Below are 14,770 nucleotides of genomic sequence, written 5' to 3'. Positions count from 1 at the left end.
CGTACACTGCTATGAGGAAATGCGGCCAGGGTTGAATTTTAAGAGTCACACACTAAGGGGTGTGCTGTACTATTAGGAAAATAATCAACGACAAAGTGATGCGATGAAGCAGATTCATGGTTGATTATTTTACAACAGCAGCACGTCCTCATGTGGTTTACTCGTCTCCCAACACAGAAATTTACCAAACAACTCTATTTTTAAATTTTAACTAATTAAAGAGCACATTGTAATTTATTCCATCTACATTCACTAGATATGAGCTCGTATACCACAGTGCTGTAGTTGAGTCACTAAACCTTGAGTCCGAGTCCAGTCTCAAGTCCCAGTGTTCAAGCCTGAGAACAAGACTCCATCTGCACCATTTGACGGTGGCTGTTGCTGCCTTTATATGAAAGCGTCTCTGCTGCTGTGTTGGACTAACGTTCCTGCTCGACTGCACCGTTTTAGTTAACAGGCTACAGATAAAAAGCTTGTTCGTCGCTCAGCAAGCCCCGCCCACTATCAACAGCGCAAATAACAAGAGAGGGTTAACACTAGCTAGTTCATCGCTCAGCAAGCAAGCCCCGCCCACTATCAACAGAGCAATGAACATAGCATGCCGCTTCCTTCTCTGGGCGTGGTCTTGCCAAATGGTGATTGAAGTTCGAGGTCGTCTCCTCGATAGTTCTTCTACATATGGAACACATACAGTAGCAGTGCAATTTTTCCCGCTGCACAAGAAATCTGTATAAGCAAAGCGGACAATCCTGGGGCGTTCAACCCAGGCATTTTAGCGCCGTTTGTTTCTGAACATGACATATGAACAGGCGAATGTGAATTCTCTTGGACAAAAATTAATGTAGATATAAATGTAAATAGGGCGGCACGGTGGTGTAGTGGTTAGCGCTGTCGCCTCACAGCAAGAAGGTCTGGGTTCGAGCCCCGTGTCCGGCGAGGGCCTTTCTGTGCGGAGTTTGCATGTTCTCCCCGTGTCGGCGTGGGTTTCCTCCGGGTGCTCCGGTTTCCCCCACAGTCCAAAGACATGCAGGTTAGGTTAACTGGTGACTCTAAATTGAGCGTAGGTGTGAATGTGAGTGTGAATGGTTGTCTGTGTCTGTGTCAGCCCTGTGATGACCTGGCGACTTGTCCAGGGTGTACCCCGCCTTTCGCCCGTAGTCAGCTGGGATAGGCTCCAGCTTGCCTGCGACCCTGTAGAAGGATAAAGCGGCTAGAGATGATGAGATGAGATGAGATGAGATAAATGTAAATATCTTATGCCAAATTATTATGGCATGTTACAAAAAATAAAGAAAAAATCCAAGTCCTCATCTTGAATTTACAAGTCCGAATGCAGTTAATGTAAGAGTCCGAGCTGCTCAAGTCTAAGTGAAGTCACGAGTCCTTAAAGTTAGGCCACAAGTTGGACTTGAGTATTACAAGCCTGATATACTATGAGTAGAGAAAAACAAAATGGCAGCGCGCATCAAGTCAGATATTTCACTTTATCAAGTATTTAAAAGAAACAGAAATAGCTAAAAGAATAAAAGTTTTTTTTTTTTCCCTCCAGTATCTCCAGTTCTACACTCCAGCCCAGTCAGATGCGGTAATGGACCTTTAAGTTGGTTTGCCAACCGCCAAAAAACCCCTAAAGAAGAAGAAACAAAATGGCGGAGTGTGTTGCTGAACCAACCGAGGACGAAATAAAAACTCTACTCGAAAACAAACCCCCCCCCAAAAAAAAAAAAAAGTGCCACAAAATATGGAAAGAAAGTATTTAATGGTAAGAATGGTTTTTTTTTTCAAGAATTATTATAGAATTTTTCACAAATCGCTCCTATCATTTAACCAGTTTGTTTACATTCGAAGTGGAAATTATTTTGTCGGATGTTTTCTATAAAGATTTTATTTATCGAATTTGCAAAAAATAAAAATGCTCCGTTTCTCAAAATCCAGTGAATGTGGATAGAATAAAACAGTTATTCCACTCAATCTTATCGTACATGGCTTATAGCCGACTTGACTCGGTGCTACGCGCCTCGTCAGCTGTCAGCTCATGTACGACTCGATTTCATGGAATACCTGTTAAATGTATCCATTTATAGTTATATTTAACGCCATCGAAAGACCACAAAACAAGTTCCTTTTATCATTGACTTTAGAGCAGATATAAATTTAAAAAATGGAAAGGAAAAGTCACAATCGAAGACTTTCCTGTGGAGGAAAACTCACTGTTAGAAAGTACAAGTTCTGTGCAAGTTGTAACTTTAGAAATTATATTCTTGCATATTAGAATGAGTGCATTAATATAGAAGAAGAAGCATTTATTTTTGTCACATGTACGGTACACTCAGGCACAGTGAAATTCCTCCTCTGCATTTAACCCATCTGAAGCAGTGAGCAATGAGCATCCCCTGACCAACGACACCTTCTGACCAATCAGAATGGAGAATTCGACAGCACTGTGGGTAAAATCAGTTGTGTCAGAAGAATGACGATTCGTTTATCCGTTTCACGCACTGCTCTACTTTGTTAATATCGCCATGCTCCTTTCCCTCCACCTCTCCTCGTATTTTTGTGTTCCTATAACATTTGCAAATCAAATATTCTCCCCTGTGGCGTTACCACGACAACCGCTCAGCTGGATAAGGCCATACAAAACGGCAGGAAAAGCAATGATGGCACTACGTGCCAACACCCACACACACGCACACACATCCACAACAAGAGCCGAAGGGGTGTGTGCTATGGAGAGTCGGGTTACGGCGTGTTAGAAACACATTAGTCCCTGGCCCAAACAATCTCGACTATGCTGAGGTCAGAGGTCAGAACACCTGGCAGGAAACAGGTGTTATAATTCATACAGAGAAAGAAAGAGAGGATGAGATGAGATGAGTTGAAAGGAACTGATTGCAAATAACCAATTAAAGGTGCAATATGTAATTTTTAAAAAATGTTTCCAGCCCTGTGATAATCACACAGCCTTAGATTCTCGATTCATTCATAACATTACCGTGCCATACGTCTGGTTAGCGTCTTTCCTTCAAGCTTCTGTTTACTATTTTCATCCTTGAAATTAGTCATTTGCTAATTCGGCTACTGTTAGCTAGTGGTGGTTCGATTTTGTTTCTGCCATTTTGTCTTAATGGCTGCTGATAATCATTTTCAGACAGACCAAAGAGTCCATTTAAAAACTGTTCAAGTGAAGCAGACGTCTGTTGATGATTGAATACACATTAAAACACTGACTGCATCAACTGTGTGTGTGTGTGTGAGAGAGAGAGAGCGGGGAGAGGGAGGGGGTTTCCTGTTAGTGAGAAGCTGTCATTACTCGGCAGTCTGTGTGTGTGATAAGTGGACATTTTTAAACATTAGTCACCAAGCTGTACTTAGACAAACAAGTACACACACACACACTTTCTGAAAAAAGCCTTCATATGGATGCATGCTTTTATTGTATTGTATTAAATATATATTATATATTATTCTATTCACATTCACTGGATATGAGCAATTGCGCGCTCTGATTGGCTACTCTACTACTAGGATATCAGCTCATATACCATCTCATCTCATCTCTCATTATCTCTAGCCGCTTTATCCTGTTCTACAGGGTCGCAGGCAAGCTGGAGCCTATCCCAGCTGACTACGGGCGAAAGGCGGGGTACACCCTGGACAAGTCGCCAGGTCATCACAGGGCTGACACATAGACACAGACAACCATTCACACTCACATTCACACCTACGCTCAATTTAGAGTCACCAGTTAACCTAACCTGCATGTCTTTGGACTGTGGGGGAAACCGGAGCACCCGGAGGAAACCCACGCGGACACGGGGAGAACATGCAAACTCCACACAGAAAGGCCCTCGCCGGCCACGGGGCTCGAACCCAGGACCTTCTTGCTGTGAGGCGACAGCGCTAACCACTACACCACCGTGCCGCCCCCTCATATACCATGAGAAGAGAAAAACAAAATGGCGTCGCGTGTTGCTGAAGCAACCGAGGACAAAATAAAAACCCTAAAATTCATCAAGTGTTTAAAAGAAACAGAAATAGCTAACAGAATATAGTTTGTCTCCCCCCCCCCCCCCCCCAGTATTTCCTGTTCCACACTCCAGCCCAGTCATACCCCTTTTCCACCAAATCAGTTCCAGGGCTGGTTCGGGGCCGGTGCTGGTGCTGGTTCACAACTCGTTCAACTTGCAAGCCAGCTGAGAACCAGCTTGCTTTTCCATCGCTCACGGTGCTAAGAGAAGACACGTCATTACGTCGCTGTATACGTTAGTTACGTCGCTACGTTTGCATAAACCTTGGTGCGAATATCGAAGCAAAAACATGGAACAGCCTTCCAAGTAATGTTCGGGAATCAGACACAGTCTCAGCATTTAAGTCTAGGCTGAAAACATATCTGTTTAGTCAAGCCTTTTGTTAATGGTGTTTATGAGGTAAAGGTGTAGATCTGGAGGGTCCTCAGACATAGAGTGTTTTGGTAAACTGGGATGTATGGATGCTGTCAGTCCCCACTCGCTTGCTCACTCGAGTTTGTTGACGGTGTAGTGGCTGGCTGCTTTATGTCCCGGGGCTCCCTCATGCCTGTGTTACCTTCTGGCTCTCTCCTTTTAGTTATGCTGTTTGAGTTAGTTGCCGGAGTCCCTGCTTGTACTTGGTGTAATATGTATACTGCTCCTACTTATTCAGGTGACATTGGGCATACCTAACCACCTGTGTTTTCTTTCCCTCCCCTCCCCCCCCTCCCAAATCTGTCCCTCTGAGTTACATGGAGTCAACAGGAAATCTTTTGGTGGAGAGGGTGGAGACCTCGACTGGCTATCGTAGCCTGCAGGGAATCGGCCGTCAGACATTCTGTCGCATGTCCCAGACCCGGTGAAATGTAACTGAATTGTCTTGGCCAGCCCTAAGGGTCCAATCTGCGTCCCATCATTGCTGAGGAGTGTGCTCCCATCACCCAATCAAGCATCCAGCCAGAGCAGGTCATGATATTTTTTACCATATTAACATGCCATTGTGGGCGGCATGGTGGTGTAGTGGTTAGCGCTGTCGCCTCACAGCAAGAAGGTCCGGGTTCGAGCCCCGGGGCCGGCGAGGGCCCTTCTGTGTGGAGTTTGCATGTTCTCCCCGTGTCCGCGTGGGTTTCCTCCGGGTGCTCCGGTTTCCCCCACAGTCCAAAGACATGCAGGTTAGGTTAACTGGTGACTCTAAATTGACCGTAGGTGTGAATGAGAGTGTGAATGGTTGTCTGTGTCTATGTGTCAGCCCTGTGATGACCTGGTGACTTGTCCAGGGTGTACCCCACCTTTCGCCCGTAGTCAGCTGGGATAGGATCCAGCTTGCCTGCGACCCTGTAGAAGGATAAAGCGGCTAGAGATAATGAGATGAGATGAGAACATGCCATTGTTGTGTGTTATGCCTGATGTAAAGACTCTCGTCTCTGCGAGCCTACCACACAGATTTAATACTTGTCATTTTTAGGGCATACCTAACAACCTGTGTTTTCTTTCTCTCTCTCTCTTCCCCCCCCCAATCTGTCCCTCTGAGTTACATGTTGGTCCTGGGATTGAGATGCTGGCCTCTTCTGCCCCTCGGACCTGTTTGATCCATCCTGGTGCCCTGTGTCTGGTCGGAGTTTTATCGCACCGCTCCTGTGAAGGACGGCCCCATGAGGACAGTTGAGGGTTATACCTGTTAAAACTGTTAATATTATAGTCAGGCTGTCTGTTGTTGCCCAAATGAGGATGGGTTCCCTTTTGAGTCTGGTTCCTCTCGAGGTTTCTTCCTCATGTCGTCTGAGGGAGTTTTTCCTTGCCACCGTCGCCACAGGCTTGCTCATTGGGGATAGATTAGGGACAAAATTAGCTCATATTTTAAGTCGTTCAAATTCTGTAAAGCTGCTTTGCGACAATGTTTATTGTTAAAAGCGCTATACAAATGATTTGATTTGAAAAACAACGCGGAAGAAGCAGCAGCAACAACAACAATAGTAATAATGGATGACTTCACGTTTGTACAGCTGCTGCTTCTCGTCGCTTAAAAATGGCGATCTTTCACAGTCTTGTTATTGTTGTTGGTCCACCCCGGTTCTTTCCTCTGGCCCAGCAGAGAGTTGGTGTTAGCCTGGAACCGGTTTTTCTGGCCCCAGAGCCAGTTCTTTGTCAGTGGAAACAGAAAACCCGGTTCCAAACTAAGCACTGGCCCCGAACCAGCCCTGGAACTGCTTTGGTGGAAAAGGGGCATCAGTGACGGTAATCGACCTTTAAGTTGGTTTGCCAACTGCCAAAAAACCCTAAAGAAGAAGAACACCACCCCAAAAAATAAAAAAAAAAGCAATGAAACATGGTATGAAAGTATTTGATGGTAAGAACGTGTCTTATTTTTCAAGAATTATCATTATCGCATTTTTCACAAATCGCTCCTGTCATTTCGCCAGTTTGTTTACATTCTAAGCAGAAATGATTTTGTCGGACGTTTTGTATAAAAGTTATTTCTTGAATTTGCAAATAAATAAATAAATAAAAATGCTCTGTTTCTCAAAATCCACGAAATCAAGTCATACGTGAGCTGAACAGTTAGTTCCGGTCCTCTAATTTGATTGGTTGATCTGCGTTCCAAGAGTGCTGATGTTTCACGATAACGGTACTGCGACGTTTCGCCGTGTGCATCATCATTCAAAAAAGCTGACAATGTTAGTTTTAGTGATATCGTCAGTATGCAAGGCAATCCATACGTTTCAGGAATACAACTTTTGACTTAAAACGGGAACACTCGTCAGATGAAGATGCAGAAGGGACGCCAAATCTTCTCCATATGTGCCTTTAACAGGAATGTCGTACCAATCAATGTGAGCTAGCTTGTGAAGCAAAAACAAACAGCCATATTGTGTCCAAAATGTCACTTCTTTGATATTAATTTCTCGTTTAAAGAACTATTCTATAAAAGCAACATCACGCTCGAGGTCCTACTACAATCCTCTGCCTGTGAACAAATCACAGTGATATTCAAGTACGTCAGCACTCGCGCTCACGTCACATCGCTCAATTATCGAATGTCATTTCTATTCCATTCTCGTGAGGATAATTCAATTCTACTAAAGAAGCTACATTCAACTGAATATAATTTTACCCTCGTTTATTGAACATAATTCTGATCTCATGTATAGAGTAGAATTCGACTGTTCTAAATAAAGAAATCCATATAATAAGCGGCAAAGTTTGTTTGTTTGTCTGTCTTGAGCTAACGTTGCCATTTCTCGATGGATTTTCACCAAATTTGGCAAGTAGGTCTGGGGATGACCTGGAATTTTGCAGATATAAAAAAAATTCATGTACGGGCCCCAGGGAGGTCCCTGGGGGCACAACATCCACCCACCCCCACCCTTGATGCCTTTCACATTACATTTATCAACACAAACATTTGACAGATCTTCACTAAACTTGGCATGTAGGTACAGGAGATAGCTACAATTTGGCAGAACTCAGACGTTCCATATTTCGGCCCCAAGGGGTCCCCGGTGGGCCCCTGGGTGGCGGATGTTTGAATTTTTGTTTGTCTTGAGTTAACATCACTATTTCTTGATGGATCTTCACCAAATTTGACATGGAAGTCTGGGGGCAACCCAGAATTTTGCAAAACACCAGGTAACCTGCTAGTATTAAAATATATTCTTGTAGCTCTAGTCTAGTGAGTGCAAGTCTATGCTATATAGTATTCTGTTCACGAAAGTGAAAATAGTATTGTATTTTAATTAATGTATTTTTATGATATCCTAACCCTAAAACCAAATTCTGTTCGGTAGAATAGAATATATTCTATTCGAGTGAATTGAACTGAATTTGATTCGAGTGAAACAGTTATCATAAAGAATACTATATTTAACAACTATTCGCCAAATATGAAGTGAATATTGGTGAATAATAAGCGAGACAAAATTGAGGTTATTATTTAAATAATATTGGCTGGCGTTGAGTGGTATATCAGATATATTCCATTCAGCTAGCATGATATTGAACGAGTCGAAGACAAGTAGCTGAATGGAATATCATCTCAAAATTCTCTTAAAATCTTCCGTATTTAATGAAGCAAACCTGGCGGCCATATTCGTTTACAAATTGTCCAGGAATGAGGCTAGCGCGGAAGTTTTACATCTCTGACGTGTGACATCATGTTGTCTTGACAACCATGCGATATTATAAACCATATTCAACATTCATTCTCCATTGGGTAGAGTGATGTAATGCACGTAGGATAAGCGATATGCTAACAATATTGCATGATATCGAACCAAATGAATGAGGCCTGCTAGAAGGGAATGGTTTTTATTCCATTGTAAAAGTGTCCTGTATGGATAAGAAGCTATTCTATTCTTTTCTATCCAATGCGCTACTATTTATCAAATATATTCTATACTATGGGCGGCACGGTGGTGTAGTGGTTAGCGCGGTCACCTCACAGCAAGAAGGTCCGGGTTCGAGCCCCGTGGCCGGCGAGAGCCTTTCTGTGTGGAGTTTGCATGTTCTTCCCGTGTCCGCGTGGGTTTCCTCCGGGTGCTCCGGTTTCCCCCACAGTCCAAAGACATGCAGGTTAGGTTAACTGGTGACTCTAAATTGACCGTAGGTGTGAATGTGAGTGTGAATGGTTGTCTGTGTCTATGTGTCAGCCCTGTGATGACCTGGCGACTTGTCCAGGGTGTACCCCGCCTTTCACCCGTAGTCAGCTGGGATGGGCTCCAGCTTGCCTGCGACCCTGTAGAACAGGATAAAGCGGCTAGAGATAATGAGATGAGATTCTATACTATATTCTATTCATTAAAAGATTCCATATGTTCTGTTCCATTGTGATAAATCTAAAAACACGTTGTGTATAAATTATATATTTAAATTTATGCTTTCGACACTGGAACTCAAACAAGCGATACACTTGTTCAAAGTGGTTAAACTCATGTGAACTTTGTTCCTGGGTTTCTGCCAAATATGACAATGTCGTGTGTCTTTATTATAGAAACATTAGCAGCACTTGCATCATGACACAAGCGAAACCATGTCATATACCAGTCATGCCTGAGATCATATACTGTAATAAAGTTGTCATTGCGCGATCGGTTAAACGTAATGATAATTGTCATAACACGACGTCATATGCAAATTCTTTCTAAATTCTTTTTGAAGTTGCTGTTGAGTCATAAACATGCTAGGACATGCTGTTCGAGGAAAATAATCATCCTCGAGGCTCACATAATCTGCCATATTGAGACACTTCTGTGAACGTGCGAGTATCATAGCAATAGGTTGTTCATATGGAATCTTCTCAGAAACCTGTTGAACACAACCCTGATTGAATATAGAAGAAATGATGACCAGGGATTATGTCATGTGTTAAGATGCGAGAGGGACCGCGATACGTCCTGCGCGCATGCTGAACATCTCGTCATGCTGTAGAAGCACAAGTGATTGGAGCCATGCCTAGACTCAGTCCTGTTTTTAACAAACCCGTAAGCATAAACCAGTCAGCCGCTTTTAGCCCGAGCTCCACTCATAGATTTAGCTATGAGTCTGGACTGAGGCCTGGATGACAGCCTGCCTGCCTGTGTGTTCTTCACTTTTAGACATGAGGCCACCCTGTGTGCTGGTTAGCCTATAATTAGCATCCCTTGCATGACAGGACTTAAGCAGGAGACTGAGCACTGGACTGCGACTGTTAGCCCGGCTTTATCTTACACAAAATAGTATACACGTTATTCTGAAAGAGGGCACACCCTTACAATAAGCTTATCACTGATATTATGGGAAGAGTAACAGATGGTCATACAGTACGCTTATCATTCTGTCAGTAAATAGTCATACGGTGTATGCAAATGTTCACCCCAGCGCAGTATGTTCCAGGAAACATACTGCTAAGTCCTCTCATGGTCATCTATTATCTAACATAGCACGTGTAACATGATTTGTTTTTTGCCCCTGCTTTGTATAGACTTGGCATTTCGAAATACCGAATGTTTGCGATGTTCTCCTGAAAACACCGAAAGGAATCTCTGCCCTACATTCAAGACATTGTCCTATTTACAGGAAGATATAAATCATCAAAATATATCATATTGCCCTCTGTTGGTTAGCACATGCAAGTACACCTTCTAGTAACCATGAACTGAAATGAACAGGCTTCACTCCCAGATCAGTTTAACCTTCAGGGTCAGCTCATTAGAATAGCAGTGTCAAAGTTTTTACACCGTCTGTTGTCTGTCAGGTGAATTACAAACGCAATGCAGACACCAACAAGCCTTGCATTTCCTACAAACTGGCCACGCCCAATCTGTTACATACGCACGCTTTTCCTTCGTCACCTGCAAATTCTGACCCACCCACAATATGGCCAAAAGTGTACAGACACCTGACCATCACATTCGTACGTACTTGTTGAACGTCCCATTCCAGATTTAGTCCTCTTTCTCTGGTATTGTAAATAAAAAAAACAACTAACTAACTAACTACAGGGCATAAAGTAAGGAAGGAATAAAACAACATGGCGAAGTGGACTTACCATCATATTTCCCTTTAAATTATACCACAGCAATCTGCCAACGATCCATAAAGGAGAACTGAAGGCAAATTTTTCATCATCAAAATTCTATTTCTCTCATTTTATTAAATACAGGAATGCATTTTTGATCGCTATTTTGTCGCTGCTATAGCAAGTTATGAGTGTTCGAAATATGCTATGTAATATAATATATCAGTCCGTATGTCAAAGCAACGGCCGTAAACGAGATTCGTCGAGACCTGTGCGAGACATCGTAGGACGGAAGTAAAACGTACAGCGGAAATCAAAGTGACCGACATCTGCCAACGCTGTCAAAAGACGCACACGCCCTCTTTCAAATGCTGACGTAATCAAGCCGGAAGTTTTGTTTGTTTTGATAGCAATCAGGAAAGTTCGAAAAAGTAGGCAGTAATCGTCATTTAAACTCATTTTCGTGCAATACTTCGTTTGGAAAGCAGTTTTCAAAATGGCAGCACTGACACCTGGCTGATGCTTCACGTTTCGAAGTCTCGCACAAGTGTCATGAAGATCGCACGGATGAGCGACGCCTGCCGTGGACCAAACGAACTAAATTCAACACGGCTACAAACCGAATCAGCTTGATAAGTAAAATATTTAATTGCAGTTAGTTGCCAAGACGAGTCACAATATAAGCTTACTAAAACCGAAAATGTAATTGAATAACACGTTAATTAAGAAATGAAGCAAGTTTAAAAATGACTTCAGTTCCCCTTTAATTTATTAATAAAAGCAACATTCATAAAATACTTTTTATCCGTTTCGAGTTCCAGTTAATGCTGTGGAACAAATTAGCTCCTCTTATCACTTATATATTTTATACGCATTACAAATTTACATTCCTGACAGAAAACAAGCTGACGCCTTGACCGCAGACGGTTTCAAAGCACTCACACTGGAGACTCCTTACAGAAATGCTAATGCTAATGTCTCCATACAGAAAACATCACCTTATCAGTGATGTACCGTACAAGTCCGTGTGAGTTGTTATTATAGAAATGGTAACGTACAAGCGCATTCGTGCATTAATATAAACCTGTGATTTGTTGCTGGAAGTACGATCATGGTGCGGTTATACCGTAGAAAATTAATCAACACCTTCTAATCAAATTGAAAGGATTTGAGAATTGAACAAAGCTGGAGTATAATTAAAGCTGTCTTTGAGGATGTACTGTATATAGCATAGATTTACATAGAAGACTAGATTCCTCACCGCGTATTCCAGAACGTCCGCACAGGGCGGCCATCTTACCACAGACACGGGGTATGAAGACTTACGCAAGCACAGCACAGCACTCACATTATGATTTACAGGAAATCAAAGTACTGACTTTGATGACAAGCTGATGTGTGTGTCTGTGTGTTTTAATTGTAGATGTTTATATCAGTATGTTTAGTTTTATTTTAACTGCACATTGGAGCCTAGTCAAATGAAATTTCAATCTTCTGTGCGAACATATATTGACTTTGACATGATGATCAGCTTTGAATGTTCTTTTTGTAAATGTAAAGATATCTTTTTATCCTTGGAAGTATAACCACATGTGATTAATTAAATGCTTTTTTTGTCACAAACTACCGTGAGTCGCTGTCACTGTTTTATACTATTACTTACTCGGGCAGTGCATTTGTTATTATGCTATGATGTGAGTTTACATTTGTTATTATGCTATGATGTGAGTGCATTAGGTTTTTGAGGTGGATGAAGTATTTCTGAAGTTTCAGAAGTGAGTAAGCTGTTTATTTAACTTTAGCTTCCCCTACGGCCCTATCACATGTAAAAATATTTTCACTAAAAATTGGAAATAAATTGTATGGTTATTTGTCCTAAAGCCGCAGTTATCCATAAGTATGCAGTGTTAGGCTTCTCACAGCATAGGAATTTCAGCATGCATCCTGTCTTAAGGCCCGAAAATTTTGGGGGTGGCTCTATCCGTTTTCATCCGCTCCAGAAATGGACAAAATTGACGAAAATTTGCAAAAACAGAACGGAAAAGAACGGACGTGGGTAGTATATAGCGGGGATGTTAAACGCATGTTCATAGGAAGCCTAGCGGATGAAAGCGGATGGAAGTGGATGACAGCTCCGAAGGGGTTACCGGTGATAACTGAGAAGCGGACGCATAGCAGAAAGAGCGGATGCATAGCGGATGAAGGGGATGCAGCACGTACGCCTAACGGAAACAAAGGGGATGTTGCGCGGATGTATATCGGATGCAGACCGTTCACTGCGCATGCGGGGGGTATGAATTGCGTCTGCTCCGCGGATATAAAGGGATGCAGCACGCACGCCGTCAGCATAAAGCGGAAAGACGTGCTGGCGGCTACATCGATACATCTCTACTACTAGATGATTTTCTCCCCCTTTTTATACAAAATATCGATTGTCCGCTAGGTGTCCTTCTACATACTCTAGACATACTCCAGACATCCTAAATATACGAGATACAGCCCAGATATAAACGCTTTGTCCGTTTTGAATACTTTATATACGAGATGCATACGCTTACATCCTTTCTATTTCCGTGCTACTAACGATGAATAGACGTTTCATGTACCTTATCTTTCCTCCCTCTTTCCGTTTTCAGCTGCAGCGGATGTGAGTTGCGAGGATGCCCGGAGGATGCAGAGAGGATACAGCAGACGTTTAACGGATGATAACGGACATAGAACGTTTGTTGCTCGTATATGTCGCGGATTTACATCGTACACGGCGGAAAGTTCATCCGTTCTAAAAGTTTTGTGCAGCTCAAAACTTTTTGCGCGGATGAAATCACAGTGGACGGATGCTCAATGGATAGAGCGTATGAAGCACGTATGCAGTGAGTACACAAGGGATGCATAGCGTTTTCCAACAGATGGCAAAGATTTTTTTACGTTTTACATCCTCTTTGCATCCGTAAGTGCAGTGGGACCGGGCCTTTACAGTCTGTAGTATACTGAAATACTTTCCCCAAGCTATGCGTATTTTTTTAAAACATAATGATTATTCATCATTAATATCATAAATACATACTTCCGTTTGTTTTTTTTTATATAACAAACCAAACCGTTTGAATATCGATTGAAATTTGAGGAAGTTACGGTCATCTGAAAAGTACATATCGCTACCAACACAATGTAATGGGTAAGCCAGCTGTCTGGGGTAAGATGGCCGCCATGTGCAGACGTTCGACTTCGTTGACGGGCAACGGCAGAGCCGGCCCGTGGCATAGGCAATATAGGCAAATGCTAAGGGCGCTGCGTCCATCCAGGGGCGCAGAAACGGGGGGAGAAAAATTATGACTTCCACTATTCTGAAAATGAGTCAGCATTATAATGTCTTAGCCTAATTTAATTGTACAGCAAAGCATGTAGTCAGGGTGCGATTTGTCAAAAAAAGCGGGGTGTGGTGGTGGTTGTTAATCATGAGACAATAAGCGCTCAACAGTGGTTCGCCCTGTCTATAGTGTGTCTTCAGGCGCGCAAGTGCGCATCCGCGGCTGTTCTCTGTTTTGGCCATGTAATCATAGCCGGTGATTGCTATAAGCAACCTAGGCAATTGCCTAGAGCGCAAAGTGTGCCCAGGGGCGCCAAGGGCGACCAAAACTCCACCAAAAAGAAGGGATGGAGTTATTGAATGGAGATCAAGTGCATCAGTGGTGTACAGTGTTTTCAACCACTGTGCTTCCAAACTCTAGTACCGCGGAACACTAGTGTGCCGTGAGAGATCACCAAGTGTACCGTGGAAAATTATAGAATGACTGTATATTGTAAATATTGGCAACAGCGTTTTAGTTTCAGTCAACATTTTCTATTGGTGATGTGCCTTGAGATTTTTTCATTGAAAAAAGTGCGTCCTGGCTCAAAAAGGTTGAAAAACAAGTGTAGCCTACGCAGTAGTGGTCGGTGATTTCCTTATGCCTACTAAAAATGCACAATGATAGGTTATAAGGGGGGCGGGGGGAGCGGTGTTCATCGGGGAATGAGAATGGCTATCCACTGCAAAAAGTAGCCCAGACTACAAGTGCTTAAATGAAGAAATCCAAACTCTCGGGTGCGCAAGGGCGCAAACGAAGGCTACAGGAAGAAACAAATAGAGCCAAGTATAGAGGTACAGTAAGTCTGATCTAATCTCTCATATCAACCATTATAGTGGCAAATTAATATTTTAGACGCCTGAATCAATGTCTGCCTAGCTAACTAGATGCAAACAGCAATAGACTTACAGTAGTACCCATAA

The 14,770-nt window shown here is 42.7% G+C and overlaps 1 protein-coding gene across 3 annotated transcripts in view; it reads right to left on the bottom strand.

Moving 5' to 3' along the window:
• Nucleotides 1-14,770, bottom strand: part of xirp2a (xin actin binding repeat containing 2a) — a 64,618-nt gene that overhangs the window by 30,314 nt on the left and 19,534 nt on the right. The gene's annotated exons all lie outside the window — the stretch shown is intronic.

This window comes from Neoarius graeffei, chromosome 4 (assembly GCF_027579695.1).
Source record: "Neoarius graeffei isolate fNeoGra1 chromosome 4, fNeoGra1.pri, whole genome shotgun sequence".
NCBI lineage: Eukaryota > Metazoa > Chordata > Actinopteri > Siluriformes > Ariidae > Neoarius > Neoarius graeffei.
Note: the sequence above shows the minus strand (reverse complement) of the source record. Positions and strands in the feature narration are given on the sequence as shown.